Source organism: Pseudophryne corroboree, chromosome 5, assembly GCF_028390025.1.
Source record: "Pseudophryne corroboree isolate aPseCor3 chromosome 5, aPseCor3.hap2, whole genome shotgun sequence".
Classification (NCBI taxonomy): Eukaryota; Metazoa; Chordata; class Amphibia; order Anura; family Myobatrachidae; genus Pseudophryne; species Pseudophryne corroboree.
This window is the reverse complement of record NC_086448.1, coordinates 322,955,925-322,976,264: the sequence shown is the minus strand read 5'-3', so window position 1 is coordinate 322,976,264 and position 20,340 is coordinate 322,955,925. Positions and strand designations below refer to the sequence as shown.

At 40.4% G+C, this 20,340-nt stretch overlaps 1 protein-coding gene and 1 long non-coding RNA gene across 5 annotated transcripts in view; one reads left to right on the top strand and one right to left on the bottom strand.

The window, feature by feature from the left end:
- Window positions 1–20,340, top strand: part of ELMO1 (engulfment and cell motility 1) — a 910,002-nt gene that overhangs the window by 351,422 nt on the left and 538,240 nt on the right. The window lies entirely within an intron of this gene.
- The window catches only part of LOC134929025 (uncharacterized), a 68,215-nt gene that overhangs the window by 832 nt on the left and 47,043 nt on the right, over window positions 1–20,340 (bottom strand). The window lies entirely within an intron of this gene.

The following is a 20,340-nucleotide window of genomic DNA, read 5'->3' as shown; positions in this document are numbered from 1 at the left end:
CTCCTCTCACAGTGGGAACTGTTGGGACTCGCGCTCAGGCTCTTCCACTGTATGTGCACTGAGGCGATGAGACAGATCTTCTGAAATTATATGTGTGTGTGTGTGTGTGTGTGTGTGTATGTGTGTATATGTATGTATGTATATATATATATATAGAGAGAGAGAGAGAGAGATATTAGATAACACAATCTCTCTTCCTGCGCTATTTAAAATGTAAGTATTTAGTGAGATATTACCAGGCTGCCTTATTTCACGAAGTTCCCTGTTAGGAAGAACTAAAAATGGAAAAAATGTATAACAATAGTGAAATTGGCGCATTGGGGTTGTATCAACTCCCAGAATTTGTTCAAACCCTCAAACAGTGTTATACAATGGTAAAATATAACATTTCATAACATAGAAGATAATCAGTGAGTTCCACTATACATATTTATTTAAAATTCAGAATTCATAAAAAGCAATATCAGTGTCCATAGTCATATAGATGTTCTTTAGCATTTTCCTCCTACTATTGACGCAAATTGGAGGTCATAATAAGAACAAATGTACAAGTATTTATTTACGGTCTCCTCCTTCTATTAGTAGATTGGAGGTCACATCACAAAAACAGATAAACCAACGTGTTTCGTCTCATGCCGAGACTTCATCAGGGGGTGTATCTTACTTTCCAACTAGTTACCATCAAAGAAATTAAGCAGCCGGTAAAACTGCTCTTGGACACTCACATCAACCGGATAGATCATAAAGTACTTAAAAACGTGGCCCAAAACACCTGGTAGGCTCTAGAATGGACGTATGATACTTAGGTAATCAGGTTCAACACATACAGTGCAATACTAAATAACAGTAAAGCTGGTCAGATGATGAGCTGTTGGACCGCAGCCAAATCATTAGCACTGTAATTTTGCACAATGTTTTGGTAAAAGCAACAATGTGTTTCTTATAATATCGAACACACCAGTTCAACCTGCTTTAAGCAACAATAGCAACCTAACTCTGTTTCCAGATGTTTATTTTGGAGGTGCTCAATTATTAATGCAGCGGAGTATTCCCGCAATGTAATTTAGTGTTACTACGATCCACCTGTCACTGGCATCCCAGTGCAGGTAATAAGGCTTTGTAATATAGTTACCCGATCCAGCGCGAATATCCAATGGCAACAAGGCAATCAGACCGGAGTTGGTGTCCTTCACATTAGCGCTCAGCCTGAGCATGGAGCCCACAGCAACTGCCAGTACTAGAGTGGTGCAGAGATCTGTCGTGGCAGGCGTGGAGGGAGGCACTCCTATTACCGGGTGAAATACAGCCACAAGTGATGATCGCGTCACTGCTCAGATCCGTCTGTGCTGAAGTCTGTCAGTGTGCAGACCAGAGGGGGAATGACGTCAACGCGTTTCATCCCGTACAGACTCGGGACTTTCTCAAAACTGCTGGGCTAGTGAATCTTAGCCCTTTTTAATCCCCTACAGGGGCCACCTTTAATTGTTATTGCAGGCACCTGTATATTCAATCCTTAAAACTCAGTGTGTATATGTAAGCACACAGCAATATTATTTAGATAAGATACATAATATAAAAAAACACACAATTCGAAGCAAGTTTCTCCATGATGCTGAGTAATAAACAGTAAACATATCGTCAGTACTCAGAGCAATTATAACCAAACATAAGAATATATAATCAATGCCACCTTAGAGTGCTATACACCAGCACTATTAGACAAAAAGTACTAGTATAGTTGGTTACCCATTGATTGCTATACTAATAGACAAGAACTACAAATAATACAGGCAGGCGACTGTTAATCTAAACAAGTTTAATCTAGAGCCTCATTTAGTCCCCTATAGCTCAGAGTGTCTAATTTAAAAATCCATGAAGACTACCCAGTACACAATTGCCGAAATCTATTGCCACCCCTTCTGGTAGTCTCTCTGTGTCCCACTCTCTTTAGCCGGGTGATACAGCACTAACTCTTTATTTACCATAGTTGGATAAGTGCCTGATGCATATAAGTCTGTGAACTGTTGCTGCTGTTTTCTTTTGCTGTGCAACTGAATACGTTTAAAATCCTATATAAGGAATGCAGTAATATGTTTCTCCTACATACTTCAAATGTGTCTGTAGTTGATTATGTGCTCATATTGCTTATTATACTAATGTATAACCTGTGACTGATTGCTAGTGTGATTGCTGACTTTACTATTTTCTGTCAGTTTCTGTGTATTCCGATCCTCAATGCTGGTGCAAAGCAGGGAGGGATCGGATTGTATGTCACTTTAACAAAACATAAAGTGATTGCAGTCACAATTTGTGTAGTTAACACTGTAAAGGTATGTGATTTATTTATCATGTCAAGGCAAAGGTGAGGAGGATATACTCTCCACAGCAGCACCAACACTCATGTCATGTTTGTCTTGCAAAGCTGGATCAACCTCTCAGGATCTGGTTCAAAATGGATTATGTGCAAATAGTTTTAGCTTTCACCAAAGCCTCATGAATAATCCGAAGCAGGCACAGGTCCAGGTTGAACCCCCATGGGCTACTTTTGCACAAACATTATCCAGTATAGCTGAGCGGATAATGCCAGCTCCAGGGATACCAGGGATAAGTTTCCCTATTAACCCTTACATGCAACATTCCACCTGGGGGTTATCACATCCAGTACAGGAATCGGCAGCCTCTCAAAAGAAACAGTCTGGAAGACTGGTGGTAAGTAAATCACATAGACATGAAACAACATCTTCACAGTCTACACATGTTTCAGATGAGGACTTGTCAGAGGATGAGGACTCATTGCACTCGGGGTCTGCATACAGAGATGAGGAGGAAAGCCTCAGCTCAGTGGACATTTCTGAGCTAATTAGTGCTATGAAAGCCATTCTATCCTTAGAGGAGGCAGCAGAGCCTTTGTTAAAATCTAAGGCACCTGTGTTTAAACGTCCCAAAATAGTTAGGACTGAGTTTCCTGGGTCAGAACAGCTGACAGAAATTATGCAAGAGGCTTGGGTTACACCCAGTAAGAAGTTTAGAATTCCAAGGAAAGGGAATTCCCATTATCCTCTACCGGCTGGGGACTGTTTAAAGAGGGAGGTGGCTCCCAAAGTAGATACGCATGTCATCCGATTGGTGCGAAAATCTACATTACCTGTGCCTTCAACGCCATTTAATGATGTCACAGATTAGGAAAATAGATGGTTTTCTTAAAACCATTTTCTCCTTGTCTGGGGCAATCATAAGACCAGCCATGGCTTCGGCTTGGATGGCAAAAGTAGTAACAGCTTGGGCTGATGCACTGGAGGATGACCTTTCAGTGGCATCTAGAGAGCAAAAATTCCATATTGCACATATCAAACACCCAGCTATTTTTATGCAAGCAGCCTTGGATACTGTATAGGTACAATTGCCTTTCGGCATCAGCCTCAACAGTAGCAGCTTGCAGAGCGGTTTGGCTACGTACATGGAAAGCTGACTCAGAATCTAAGAAGGTTCTGGAGTCTTTGCCTTTTACAGGAGGTATTCTTTTTGGTAAAGAATTAAACAGTATTTTGGAGTCAGAAGCAGACTCCAAGAAAGTTAAGTTTCCTTCCACACGTTAATCCAAGCCTAGATTTCAAGCTTTTCGACCCTTTTGGACTCAAGAAAAAGCAAAAGGAAAGGGTTATGGCAAACAGTCTCAATCTGACAAGTCTGGTAAGACTAAAAAGCATTGGGCTACCAAAGGGCCGACTTCCAAATCAGAAGATAAATCATCAGCCTGATGGTGCGGGCCTTCACCTGGTGGACCCCAGGGTGAGAGGCCGACTTCTTAAGTTTGCACAGATCTGGCAGCAGTCCACCACAGGTGCCTGGGTGCAAGAAGCGGTATCTCACGGTTATGCATTTGCTTTCAAGAAACACCCTTCTCAAAGTTTTTTTTGTACCTGCCCGTCTTCAGTGGAAACGAAGGCCGGGGCTTTGCAATAGGCAGTTCAGAAGTTGCTTCAGTCAGGAGTGATAATTCCAGTTCCTCCTGCACAATGAGAACAAAGTTTTTACTCCAACCTGTTTCTAGTCCAGAAGCCAAATGGGTCGTTCCAGCCCATACTCAATCTCAAAGTGCTGTACATGTACATTTGTGTGACTCGTTTTCATATGGAGACTTTACGTTCTATTATTTTTGTCCATGAAGCCGGAGGATTTTATGGTATCCCTGGATATCCAGGATACTTACCTACTTGTTCCTATAGCATATGTTCCTATAGCGCTGTCCCATCAGCGCTTTCTCAGGTGTGCTATCCTCCAGCAACATTTTCAGTTTCAGGCCCTACCAGCTGTGGACTGGCCACAGTTCCCAGGGTGTTCACCAAAATTATGGTGGTAATGGCATCTTCTCTCCGACAGCAGGGGATAAGGATTTTGCCATACCTCGACGACTTATTAATCCAGGCGCAATCTCAGGAATTGCTTCAGTGTCATCTGCAGCAGACAATAGCTTGTTTGCAGAGACACGGTTGGCTTATAAATTGGGCAAAGTCATACCTGGTTCCATCACAACGGATGACTCACTTGGGGGCTGTGTTGGATTTGAGTCTTCAGGGAGTAATTTTATCTCTGAACAAAATATCCAAAATTCAGTCAAGGATTCAGGAGCTGCTACACAATCAAAGGGTATCCATTCATGCAGTAATGCGTGTGATCGGGTTGATGGTGTCGACATTCAACATGGCGGAGTATGCTTCGTTCCACTCGAGGCCTCTGCAACGTCTGATCCTTTCCAAATGGAATGGTTTTCATCAGACAATAAAATGGCGTCCCATCAGAACGTAGTTCCCACATACAGGTCAAGAACTAAGGATGTCAAAGCTATCTTTGTGGATACCCTGTCAGTGAGATGGGACTTTCATCTGGCCTATGTGTTTCCACCAATCGCCCTGTTACCCAGGGTGATGCGAAAGGCAAAACAAGGAAGGGGTGCTGTGATACTAATAGCTTCAACTTGACCCAGAAGACATCGGTACACAGATCTGCAGAGGTTGTTGATTGATGCTCCATTCCTACTCCCTCAACTTCCAGATCCACTGTCTCAGGGTCCTTGCTATCACAAGCACCTGGATCGACTGTCTTTGACAGCATGGCTCTTGAGACTTCCATCCTGAAAGCTAGAGGATTCTCACAACAGGTAATTCAAACAATGCTCAGAGCAAGGAAACCTTCCTCAGCTTGGATTCATCACCGAATATGGCAATCCTATATTTAATGGTGCAGGGACCGGAAATTTGATCCTAAGTCTTTCAGAGTTTCCAGAGTCCTAGCATTCCTTCAGTTAGGAATGGACAAAGGTCCAAGGGTGCCTTCTTTGAGAGTGCAAGTGTCAGCATTGACTGTATGGTTCCAAAAGAAAATTGCTAACCTACAGGATGTGCGCACTTTTTTTCCAGGGATAGCTGCACATTCAAGCTCATTTTATTCCTCCTACTGTGCCTTGGGACTTAAGTTTAGTCCTAAAGGCCCTTCAAGTTGCCCCATTTGAACCACTAAAATGAGTGTATTTTAAATGGCTGACAGCTGAAGTTCTCTTTCTACTGGCTATTGCTTCAGCTAGAAGAGTTTAAGATTTAGGTGCATTTTTATATCATCCTCCTTTTCTGATTTTGTTATCCAGATAGAGCGGTTTTCAGCACCAAATCTGGGTATCTTCCTAAGGTAGTGTCTAAATTCCACCTAACGAAGAAATTGTAGTCCCGGCCTTCCAAGGGCTGGATCTTTCTGCGGGAGATGCATCGTTGGACGTAGTCCGTGCTTTAATCTACGTGGATCATACCAGTGCCATCAGAAAAACAGTCACTCTTTGTTCTCTATGGATTTGACAAGCAGACACTGGCGAGGTGGCTTCGAATGACGATTTCAGAAACATATTCTCAAGCTGATCTCCCTTTTCTGGCTAATGTCTCTGCTAACTCTACTCATAAGGTAGGTCCGTCAGGGGCAGCACAACGTGGTGGTTCAGCAGAACAGATATGTAAGGCAGCCACATGGTCTCCATTAATACATTCTTTAGACATTATGCCTTTGATGTCTTTGCCTCTGAGGAAGCTGAATTCAGGCGAAGGATTCTCCTGTCAAATCAGGAGCATCCCCACCACTAAATTGCTTTGGGACATCTCAAAGTTATCCTGTGGATAACCTGTGGAGCCTGCAGGAGAAATAATCATTATGGTAGACTTACTGTTGACAACGGTATTCCTCCCAAGTCCACAGGGATCCCACCCTGACACACCCGATTTGAGGATCCTTTAACTTACTAACCTCTTCCTTCTTGTATGGAAGGGTGTGCATGTGTGTTCTTCTCGCCTGATTGGGGCTCTCTATGATGCTTCTGCCTTGAGCTTTGGAAAACAACTGAATTGCCTGAGCCAGGAGGCAGGGATATAGGGACGGGCCCGTTGCATTCTGGGAGGTCGAAAGCTTTGATCATTTGGTGCCAATCCGCTGTCATTACCTCATATCCCAATGTTATCCTGTGGATTTAGGAGAAAATAGGATTTTAATTACCTACCGCTAAATCCTTTTCTCGTAGTCCGTAGAGGATGCCGGGGTCCACATTAGTACCATGGGGTATAGACGGGTCCACTAGGAGCCACTGGCACTTTAAGAGTTTGAGAGTGTGGGCTGGCTCCTCCCTCTATGCCCCTCCTACCAGACTCTGTATAGGAACTGTGCTCGAGGAGACTGACAACTTCGAGAGAAGGATTTTACACAGATAGTACCAAAGCTCCCAGAACGGGAGGGAGAGCGCGGAGGCTCCTGCAGATCTGATTGACCAAACTTTAGGTACTCAGAGACCAAAGTATCGAACTTGTAGAACTTAGCAAACGTGTTTGACCCTAACCAAGTAGCCACTCTGCAAAGCTGTAAAGCCGAGACACCCCGGGCAGCCGCCCAGGAAGAACCCACTTTATGAGTAGAGTGGGCCTTAACAGATTTTGGACATGGCAGTTCTGTCGTAGAATATGCATGCTGGATAGTGAACCTGATTCAGCGAGAGATTGTCTGCTTAGAAACAGGACACACAATTTTCTTGGGATCATACAGGACAAACAGTCCGATTTTCTGTGATGAGCAGTTCTCTTCACATAGATTTTTAGAGCCCTCACAACATCTAAGGACTTTGATGGAACTGAGGAGTCAGTAGCAACTGGCACCACAATAGGTTGGCTGATATGAAAAGCCGACACAACCTTCGGAAGGAACTGCTGACGCGTCCGAAGCTCAGCTCTATCCTCATGGAACATCAAATAGGGGCTTTTACAAGACAAAGCTCCCAATTCCGACACACATCGAGCAGAAGCTAAGGCCAACAAAGTGACCGCCTTCCACGTGATAAACTTGACCTCAACCTCCTGAAGAGGCTCAAACCAATCCGATTGGAGGAACTGTAACACCACATTAAGATCCCAGGGCACCGTAGGTGGCACAAAGGGAGGCTGGATGTGCAGAACCCCTTTCAATAAAGTCTGAACCTCAGGGAGAGAAGCCAGCTGTCTCTGGAAGAAAATGGATAAGTCCGAAATCTGGACCTTTACGGATCCCAACCTCAGGCCCATATCCACACCTGCTTGCAGGAAGAGAAGGAAACGTCCTAGTTGAAACTCCACCGTAGGAAACTTCTTGGATTCACACCAAGACACATACTGTTTCCAAATGCGATGGTAATGTTTAGACGTTACACCTTTCCTAACCTGTATCAGGGTAGGAATGAACTTGTTTGGAATGCCCTTTCTGAGCTAATATCTGGCATTCATTCTCCATGCCGTCTTGATAAGCGAACGGCCCCTGTTGTAACAGGTCCTCCCGAAGAGGAAGAGGCCTCGGATCTTCCAACAGTAGAGCCAGAAGAACCGCGTACCAAGCTCTTCTTGGCCAGTCCAGGGCAATGAGGATTGCCTGAACTCTTGATCCCTTTATGAGTTTGAGAACCCTTGGGATGAGTGGAAGTGGAGGAAACACGTACACTGACTGGAACACCCACGGAGTTACCATGGTGTCCACCGCCACTGCTTGCAGGTCTCTCAACCTGGAACAATACCTCCGAAGCTTCTTATTGAGGCGTGAAGCCATCATGTCTATTTGAGGAACCCCCCAAAGGTTTGTCACCTCCGTGAACACCTCTGGATGGAGTCCCCACTCTCCTGGATGGAGATCGTGTCTGCTGAGGAAATCTGCTTCCCAGTTGTCTACTCCCGGAATGCAGATTGCTGACAGCGCCACTGCGTGTTTTTCTGCCCAGAGGATGATCCTCGTTACCTCTGACATTGCAGCACCGCTCTTCATTCCGCCCTGTCGGCCTATGTAGGCCACTGTCATCACATTGTCCGACTGCACTTGAATGGCCCGATCTCGCAGAAGATGGGCCGATTGAAGAAGACCGTTGTAGACGGCTCTTAGTTCCAGAGTGTTTATTGGAAGACTGGATTCAAGTCTTGACCACCTTCCTTGGAAGGTTTCCCCCTGAGTGACTGCGCCCTAGCCCCGGAGGCTTGCATCTGTGGTTAGAAGGATCCAGTCTTGAATCCCGAACCTGCGGCCCTCCCGAAGGCGAGACATTTGCAGCCACCAAAGACATGAAATCCTTGCTTTCGGCGACAGACCTATCCTCTGGTGCATGTGTAGATGAGATCACGACCACTTGTCCAGGAGATCCAGTTGGAAGGACAGAGCATGAAACCTTCCGTACTGTAGAGCCTCGTAAGAGGCAACCATCTTCCCCAGAAGGCGAATGCACTGATGAACCGATACCCGGGCTGGCTTCGGGACATTCCGGACCATTATTTGAATCATCTACGCTTTCTTCTCCAGCAGAAACACCCTCTGCACTTCCCCGTCGAGGATCAACCCCGGAAAAGTCAATCTCCTTGTTGGTTCAAAATATGACTTTGGAAGGTTCAGGATCCAACTGTGTTCCCTGAGTAGATGAGTAGTGAGAACAATGGACTGCAACAACCTCTACCTGGACGATGCCTTTGTCGGCAGATCATCCAGATATGCATTATGTTCACCTCCCGTCTGCGGAGGAGAACCATCTTCTCTGCCATCACCTTGGTAAACACCCTCGGTGCTGTGGAGAGGCCGAAAGGCAGCGCCTGAAACTGATAGTGACTGTCTAACTGTGCAAATCTGAGATAAGCCTGGTGTGGATGCCAAATCGGAATGTGGAAATACGCATCCTTGATATCCAGGGATACCAGAAACTCCCCCTCCTCCAGACCTGCGATCACCACTCTTAGAGAAAAAAAGGAAGGATTACCAGCGCTGGCTGATCATGCTTATGAAAAACAATCTATGTTCCAAAAGGCTTATAATTAAAAAAACATATTTATTTCACATGTATAATCCTATAAAATAAAAGAATAAAAGGTGAATAAAATAGTCAATAGATTTTGCCACAATATCTGAATTATTTATATATCCACATTTGGCTATTAGTAGTACTCAAGGGGACTGGAATCACTTGGAGATGTCCATCACTAATCGGTTATTTTTGCATAAAGCCGATAATTTTGCAGATGTGAGGTATTTACCAGTGATCCTGAAAGCAGATAATGTCCACCTGATGTGTAGCTGGATCAATTGTCCTCTTTGGCATGGAGGATTAAATCCGGAAGGTGGATGCTGCTAATGAAATGTCCCAAATGGTATGCACCAGAGTATCAGCAAAGCCAGTGGAGATGGTGGTATTGAATGTCCAGATGAATAAAAAAGCTCAACGCGTTTCGCTGGTTTGGATAATCCAGCTTCCTCAGGAGCAAGTAAAATAGTAGCTATAGTGGAGCCTTTTTATACCGGATATGAGTGGCAATAATTGATTACACATGAATGGATTACATAAGATTATATATACAAGCCTTTTGAAAATTCATCTAATGCTATATATATTGGAATACCTACTGGTCCCATATACTTAATATAACAAGAAATAATAAAAACGATTCTTTATTAAGTAGATATATGCTTTTAAAGTGCATGCATGCTTCTATGATGTCCCGATCATGTGATTGTCTAGATCACGTGATCGGCGTCTGCATCCAATGGAGGTATTTTGTTCGGGTCATGTGATATAACACGTGACCATAATAGAATCGGTTGCTTAGTAACCAGTCCGGAATAATTAGGATAAAGCTCATGACGTTGAGGAGTTGTGTAGCGTCCCGATCATGTGACTATTTATGTCACGTGATCGGCTTGTCCTCCAATAAAAAGGTATTGTATAAGTCACATGTATATGACGAAGTTGGTTGCTAGGTAACGAATCTCTGAAGGAGAGGGAGGGGACGTCCTGTCCGATATTATGACAGAGCGATCCTACAACCGGACCGGTGTCCTAGTATTTAACTACTTCTTATCAACGTTTACAATGGCTAATCATATAGCTTGTCCGGCCTCCTGTATATATCATCATATGACTAAATACAATAGATATCTATATATATTGGAATACCCTTTGGTCCTATACACTTAATAATGACAGGTAATAAAAACATTTCTTTGTTAGACAGATATATATTTTTAAAGTATATGTGTGATTCTATGATGTCTCGATCATGTGATTATCTAGATCATGCGATCGTCATCCGCATACAATGAAGGTAAATCGTTCAGATCATGGTACATGACACATGACTGACTATACCAAAATGGGTTGTTTAATAACGAGTCCGAAATAATTAGTGTAAGGATTATGACATAGAAAGATTGTATAGCGTCCCGATCATGTGACTGTTTAGGTCACCTGATCGGCATTATCCTCCAATAGAGAGATATTATAAACATCTATATAGAGGGAAATTGGTTAAAAATTGCGGTTACCTTAGTAACTCATATATCCATATGAGTATTCAACAATGTGGATTTGTACAGTAATGAAAAAAACAAAAAAACCTATAATTTATTTATATAACATCCTTATAATATATGAAAGATAGGTCACACCCAGGAAAGCAAAATAAATAAGAAGTCCATATGGCTAAATCACAGAATTTAATTCCATGGTTTCATTTAGACCAACCCGATGCAAGGAATTCAATTTCAGCATCCAATATACTTCACGACTACAGAGTTTTTTGAATCTATCGCCCCCCCTGGAGGTTGGGGCGATCTGTTCAAGACATGTAACTGATAGACAAGAAGGATTGGACATATGTTTTAAGAAATAATGTCGTGAGACGCTATGAGTTTGACATTTATTTATGATGTTTCTTCTGTGCTCCATAAAGCGAACCCGTAGTTTTCTAGTTGTGCGTCCTATATAATGAAGTCCGCAACTACAGGTTAGCAGATAAATTGCATAGGTCGTCTCACAATTCATAAAGGTTTTAAATTCATATGTCTCATTAAAAGATGGAATATTAATTGAGACAGTCTTACGTTGTATATGGGAACACATCGTACATCTTGTCAAGCCACATTTATGAAAACCCAGTGGTTTTGTACTAAGCCATTCTATACCCTTCTGGGTCCTAGGTTCCCTAATACTTTTTAAGTGGCTAGGGGCCAGAATGGTTTTTAACGACCTGTTTTTCCTATAAATAATTTGTGGTTGGGTGGGTAGAATAGTACTGAGTATATTGTCTTGTTTTAATATTTTATAATTACGTGACACTATGGATTTTATTTCTTGGGCACATCTATTGTATTTGCAGATGAAAGAGAGATCCCGATTATTCTGTTTTTCTATTTTATGTTTAGATTGTTTGGGATGAAGAAGTTGTTGTCTATCCATATTATAGACCTCTGTATAGGCCTGTTGTAGTAGTGTCTCAGGATAATCTCTAGTCCTAAAAGAATCTATTAATTATCTGGCCTGTAATGCAAATGTGTCAACATTAGAACAGTTACGGCGTAACCTCATAAGTTGACCTTTAGGAATGTTGGTTTTCCAAGGTCTATAGTGTGAACTTCTATAGTGTAAGTATGAATGCGTATTGACCGATTTAATATAGTTGGATGTGACGATTTTATTGTTAATTATTTCTAATGTCAAATCAAGGAAGTCCACACGGGTCTTATTAAACGTAAATGTGAAGGATAAATTAAATGGGTTAGTGTTAAGAGTGGAAACAAAATGATTAGCAGATAACTCATCCCCATCCCAAATAATGAATAAATCATCGATATAACGGCCATAGAGGACCAGGTACGCCCCCCATGGGCCATTCCATATATACTGTTCCTCAAAGTCGCCCATGTATAAGTTTGCATAACTGGGGGCGAACCTGGTCCCCATGGCCGTTCCCATCACCTGTAAATAATAACGATCTAAAAACGTGAAATAATTATGTGTAAGGATAAAATTGATACACTGTAAAAGAAAAGATCTGTGATCCACACTGAGATCACTATCTTGATCTAAACGTCTAGAAATGTTATATAAATAAATTTATAGGTTTTTTTTTTCATTACTGTACAAATCCCTTTCTAACCATGGAGGAATCTCTTCAGATAATTAAATGGATTCTCATATGGAATATTATATTTAATGATATACCAATTATACTTAGCTCTTTCTATCTCTTTCCTACGAATAATATTATCTACATTGTTGAATACTCATATGGATATATGAGTTACTAAGGTAACCGCAATTTTTAACCAATTTCCCTCTATATAGATGTTTATAATATCTCTCTATTGGAGGATAATGCCGATCAGGTGACCTAAACAGTCACATGATCGGGACGCTATACAATCTTTCTATGTCATAATCCTTACACTAATTATTTCGGACTCGTTATTAAACAACCCATTTTGGTATAGTCATGTGTCATGTACCATGATCTGAACGATTTACCTTCATTGTATGCGGATGACGATCGCATGATCTAGATAATCACATGATCGAGACATCATAGAATCACACATATACTTTAAAAATATATATCTGTCTAACAAAGAAATGTTTTTATTACCTGTCATTATTAAGTGTATAGGACCAAAGGGTATTCCAATATATATAGATATCTATTGTATTTAGTCATATGATGATATATACAGGAGGCCGGACAAGCTATATGATTAGCCATTGTAAATGTTGATAAGAAGTAGTTATATACTAGGACACCGGTCCGGTTGTAGGATCGCTCTGTCATAATATCGGACAGGACGTCCCCTCCCTCTCCTTCAGAGATTCGTTACCTAGCAACCAACTTCGTCATATACATGTGACTTATACAATACCTTTTTATTGGAGGACAAGCCGATCACGTGACATAAATAGTCACATGATCGGGACGCTACACAACTCCTCAACGTCATGAGCCTTATCCTAATTATTCCGGACTGGTTACTAAGCAACCGATTCTATTATGGTCACGTGTTATATCACATGACCCGAACAAAATACCTCCATTGGATGCAGACGCCGATCACGTGATCTAGACAATCACATGATCGGGACATCATAGAAGCATGCATGCACTTTAAAAGCATATATCTACTTAATAAAGAATCGTTTTTATTATTTCTTGTTATATTAAGTATATGGGACCAGTAGGTATTCCAATATATATAGCATTAGATGAATTTTCCAAAAGGCTTGTATATATAATCTTATGTAATCCATTCATGTGAAATCAATTATTGACACTCATATCCGGTATAAAAAGGCTCCACTATAGCTACTATTTTACTTGCTCCTGAGGAAGCTGGATTATCCAAACCAGCGAAACGCGTTGAGCTTTTTTATTCATCTGGACATTCAATACCACCATCTCCACTGGCTTTGCTGATACTCTGGTGCATACCATTTGGGACATTTCATTAGCAGCATCCACCTTCCGGATTTAATCCTCCATGCCAAAGAGGACAATTGATCCAGCTACACATCAGGTGGACATTATCTGCTTTCAGGATCACTGGTAAATACCTCACATCTGCAAAATTATCGGCTTTATGCAAAAATAACCGATTAGTGATGGACATCTCCAAGTGATTCCAGTCCCCTTGAGTACTACTAATAGCCAAATGTGGATATATAAATAATTCAGATATTGTGGCAAAATCTATTGACTATTTTATTCACCTTTTATTCTTTTATTTTATAGGATTATACATGTGAAATAAATATGTTTTTTTAATTATAAGCCTTTTGGAACATAGATTGTTTTTTATATTTCATAAGCATGATCAGCCAGCGCTGGTAATCCTTCCTTTTTTTGTCTTGTTGTTTGCACTATTACAGGGGATTTACCATCCCCATACCAGCTGCTATTGATAGCGCACCCCCCCCCCTTTCTTTTTCCTTTCTTGATTTATTCATAATCTTGGTATACGGGTGCAGCAATCATGAGCTGCTTCATGAATTTCAATGAACGTATGAATAGGAGAGAATCCTACTGGTCCCATATTGATAAATCAACCTTGGATGACCCTCTTTCTGACAAACCTGATATGTATAAATATTTTTTTAAATTAGAGAATCTTTTAAAAGCTGAGTCCAGAAATTGGTTGGATAGCACCAATTTACAACAATATATAGATAAAAAAATAATACCACGAGGTCTCAGGCTACATAAACCATCCATCTTCCGAGAGGATGAAGAGTATCAGAAACAATGGGACCAACTCTTAGATGAGTGCTCTATTGCACTAATGAAATTGGTTGTTAGGTATAGAGTATCCAAGGTTGATTCTTTAGAAAAAGAAATTGATGCATTGAAGAAACATATGGAGGTATATGATAAAGATGAAGAGTTCAACAATAGGGATAAAGTCATTAATGACAAAGTGGTAAAATATGAACAGAATATCATGAGTATGAAACAGAAAAAAATGAGACGAGATATGTCAGATTACGAGAATAATGCAGTCCGTACCTTTAGACAGCGAGAGAAGAAAGAGCGTGACCCTAATCTAAGGAGAGACAATATTGAACCCCCTCGTAGGGACTACTTTAAATATAGTAGAAATACAGTACAGAAAGCCAATCATGGGAATTATATACATCCGAATAGATATGAAGCCCTAACCGAATATGAAGATAGGACTTTTCAATCACCCTCCTCCAATTACCTAAGTAGAAAAGACAGGTACCAACCCATTAGAGAAAAAAGACCACACCCCAATGATGTAGTTGATCATGAAAAGAGGGGGGATTTTTTAGGGGCACGCCCCAAGACATCCCAGTGGCGATCAAATTTCAGGAATCCAAGGGAAACACCCAAAAGAAGAAGAGATTCCAGTATAGAGGAGTTAGAGGAGGTAGAAACCGAAAGAAAAAATCCAAGAAGATTCTAAAATCTGTAAAAAGAACCTCACAAAACAATAATAATAAAAAATCTAATGTATTCAACCTTTCCAGTAAAATTCTTACCAGTTCGGAGTTGTCATTATTGGAGAAAGGTTTAAAATTTTCCCCTACTAATGATCCAAATCTTTTTGAACTGTATGTTGATCTCAATAGATTTGTACGCACACTATGCCGTAAGAGGTATTTTGCCAGGAAAAGTAAGTATAAAAAAAGATGAGTCCATACCCATTGTTCTAAATAGTACAGATGACATCATGCTATCAATGTTGGAACAACTATGGGAAGAAAACAATACTTCACCGTTGAGATCAGAAAAAGTATTTGATATAAAGAGAGAAACCAGTTCTTTTAAATGCAGATCTGAATTCTTTCCTATATCAGCCAAGAGTAGTAGTATAGAGGCCTTTTATAGAATCACGTTAGACGACTTTAAAGAAATGGTAGAACACAATCAGAATAAATTACAAACACCGTCCAATTTAACTAAACAAGAACAGAGGGCACTTCGTGTATTAACTAAGGATAATTCCTTAATATTTAAAGAGGCAGACAAGGGTGGCGGCCTCGTTATTATGGATCGTGTGGATTATGTCAAGGAGGCTTTAAATCAATTGGAAGACAAAAACTTCTATAAAACTCTTGACAATAACCCCACATCCATCTTTTTATTGGAATTAAAAAATCTTCTTGATTCTGCACTAGAATAAAATATCCTGTCTAAGGAGGAACACCGGTTCTTATTACCACATTACCCCATCACCCCCACTTTTTATTTTTTACCCAAAATTCACAAATCCCTCACCTCACCTCCTGGTAGACCTATTGTTTCGGGCATTGATTCCCTCACATCTAATTTGTCCCATTATGTTGACACCTTTCTTCAACCACGCGTCTCCACACTGAGATCACATCTTAAAGATACAACCGATTTCCTCACTAAAATACAAGATTTAAAATGGAAAGATTCTTTTGCTTTCCTGACTCTTGATGTTAAATCACTATACACCCATATTCCTCACATAAAGGGTTGTGATAGTATTTCTAGACGTTTAGATCAAGATAGTGATCTCAGTGTGGATCACAGATCTTTTCTTTTACAGGGTATCAATTTTATCCTTACACATAATTATTTCACGTTTTTAGATCGTTATTATTTACAGGTGATGGGAACGGCCATGGGGACCAGGTTCGCCCCCAGTTATGCAAACTTATACATGGGCGACTTTGAGGAACAGTATATATGGAATGGCCCATGGGGGGCGTACCTGGTCCTCTATGGCCGTTATATCGATGATTTATTAATTATTTGGGATGGGGATGAGTTATCTGCTAATCATTTTGTTTCCACTCTTAACACTAACCCATTTAATTTATCCTTCACATTTACGTTTAATAAGACCCGTGTGGACTTCCTTGATTTGACATTAGAAATAATTAACAATAAAATCGTCACATCCAACTATATTAAATCGGTCAATACGCATTCATACTTACACTATAGAAGTTCACACTATAGACCTTGGAAAACCAACATTCCAAAAGGTCAACTTATGAGGTTACGCCGTAACTGTTCTAATGTTGACACATTTGCATTACAGGCCAGATAATTAATAGATTCTTTTAGGACTAGAGATTATCCTGAGACACTACTACAACAGGCCTATACAGAGGTCTATAATATGGATAGACAACAACTTCTTCATCCCAAACAATCTAAACATAAAATAGAAACACAGAATAATCGGGATCTCTCTTTCATCTGCAAATACAATAGATGTGCCCAAGAAATAAAATCCATAGTGTCACGTAATTATAAAATATTAAAATAAGACAATATACTCAGTACTATTCTACCCACCCAACCACAAATTATTTATAGGAAAAACAGGTCGTTAAAAACCATTCTGGCCCCTAGCCACTTAAAAAGTATTAGGGAACCTAGGACCCAGAAGGGTATAGAATGGCTTAGTACAAAACCACTGGGTTTTCATAAATGTGGCTTGACAAGATGTACGATGTGTTCCCATATACAACGTAAGACTGTCTCAATTAATATTCCATCTTTTAATGAGACATATGAATTTAAAACCTTTATGAATTGTGAGACGACCTATGCAATTTATCTGCTAACCTGTAGTTGCGGACTTCATTATATAGGACGCACAACTAGAAAACTACGGGTTCGCTTTATGGAGCACAGAAGAAACATCATAAATAAATGTCAAACTCATAGCGTCTCACGACATTATTTCTTAAAACATATGTCCAATCCTTCTTGTCTATCAGTTACATGTCTTGAACAGATCGCCCCAACCTCCAGGGGGGGCGATAGATTCAAAAAACTCTGTAGTCGTGAAGTATATTGGATGCTGAAATTGAATTCCTTGCATCGGGTTGGTCTAAATGAAACCATGGAATTAAATTCTGTGATTTAGCCATATGGACTTCTTATTTATTTTGCTTTCCTGGGTGTGACCTATCTTTCATATATTATAAGGATGTTATATAAATAAATTATAGGGTTTTTTTTTTTTTTCGTTTTTTTTTCATTACTGTACAAATCCCTTTCTAACCATGGAGGAATCTCTTCAGATAATTAAATGGATTCTCATATGGAATATTATATTTAATGATATACCAATTATACTTAGCTCTTTCTATCTCTTTCCTACGAATAATGTTATCTACATTGTTGAATACTCATATGGATATATGAGTTACTAAGGTAACCGCAATTTTTAACCAATTTCCCTCTATATAGATGTTTATAATATCTCTCTATTGGAGGATAATGCCGATCAGGTGACCTAAACAGTCACATGATCGGGACGCTATACAATCTTTCTATGTCATAATCCTTACACTAATTATTTCGGACTCGTTATTAAACAACCCATTTTGGTATAGTCATGTGTCATGTACCATGATCTGAACGATTTACCTTCATTGTATGCGGATGACGATCGCATGATCTAGATAATCACATGATCGAGACATCATAGAATCACACATATACTTTAAAAATATATATCTGTCTAACAAAGAAATGTTTTTATTACCTGTCATTATTAAGTGTATAGGACCAAAGGGTATTCCAATATATATAGATATCTATTGTATTTAGTCATATGATGATATATACAGGAGGCCGGACAAGCTATATGATTAGCCATTGTAAACGTTGATAAGAAGTAGTTAAATACTAGGACACCGGTCCGGTTGTAGGATCGCTCTGTCATAATATCGGACAGGACGTCCCCTCCCTCTCCTTCAGAGATTCGTTACCTAGCAACCAACTTTGTCATATACATGTGACTTATACAATACCTTTTTATTGGAGGACAAGCCGATCACGTGACATAAATAGTCACATGATCGGGACGCTACACAACTCCTCAACGTCATGAGCTTTATCCTAATTATTCCGGACTGGTTACTAAGCAACCGATTCTATTATGGTCACGTGTTATATCACATGACCCGAACAAAATACCTCCATTGGATGCAGACGCCGATCACGTGATCTAGACAATCACATGATCGGGACATCATAGAAGCATGCATGCACTTTAAAAGCATATATCTACTTAATAAAGAATCGTTTTTATTATTTCTTGTTATATTAAGTATATGGGACCAGTAGGTATTCCAATATATATAGCATTAGATGAATTTTCCAAAAGGCTTGTATATATAATCTTATGTAATCCATTCATGTGTAATCAATTATTGCCACTCATATCCAGTATAAAAAGGCTCCACTATAGCTACTATTTTACTTGCTCCTGAGGAAGCTGGATTATCCAAACCAGCGAAACGCGTTGAGCTTTTTTATTCATCTGGACATTCAATACCACCATCTCCACTGGCTTTGCTGATACTCTGGTGCATACCATTTGGGACATTTCATTAGCAGCATCCACCTTCCGGATTTAATCCTCCATGCCAAAGAGGACAATTGATCCAGCTACACATCAGGTGGACATTATCTGCTTTCAGGATCACTGGTAAATACCTCACATCTGCAAAATGATCAGCTTTATGCAAAAATAACCGATTAGTGATGGACATCTCCAAGTGATTCCAGTCCCCTTGAGTACTACTAATAGCCAAATGTGGATATATAAATAATTCAGATATTGTGGCAAAATCTATTGACTATTTTATTCACCTTTTATTCTTTTATTTTATAGGATTATACATGTGAAATAAATATGTTTTTTTAATTATAAGCCTTTTGGAACATAGATTGTTTTTTATATTTCATAAGCATGATCAGCCAGCGCTGGTAATCCTTCCTTTTTTTGTCTTGTTGTTTGCACTATTACAGGGGATTTACCATCCCCATACCAGCTGCTATTGATAGCGCACCCCCCCCTTTCTTTTTCCTTTCTTGATTTATTCACCACTCTTAGAGACTCCATTTTGAATTTGAACTCCCTCAGATAAGGGTTTAATGATTTCAAGTTAAATATTGGTCTGACTGAACCATCCGGTTTCGGTACCACAAAAAGGTTTAAATAATAACCCTTGTTCCGCATATGAGGTGGAACTGGAACAATGACCTGTGACCTTTCCAATTTTAGAATGGCTTCCTGTAGGATAGCTCTATCTGTCAGCAAGGCTGGCAAGCCTGATTTGAATAATCGGTGAGGCGGGAGTTCTTGAAACTCCAGTCTGTACCCCTGGGACACGATATTCTGTACCCAGGGATCCAGGCCGGACGACACCCAGACATGGCTGAAACGCCTGAGGCTCGCACCCACCCCAACCCTTCCTCCAGGCTGTGCGGTCCACCGTCATGCTGCGGATTTTGATGCACCAGAAGCAGGTTTCTCATCCTGGGTGCCTGTGGGAGCAGGCTTTTTGGATTTTGCCCGACCACCTCTAAAGAATGTGGTATGAGGCTCGGACTTTTTTGCTTTAGCGGTTCGAAAGGACTGCGAGGCAGCCGAAGAAAACAGTTTCTGTATGAGGTGCAACAGAGGGAAGGAAAGGTGACTTACCTGCGGTTGCTGTGGAAATTCACGCATCCAATGCTTCCCCAAAAAGAGCCTGAT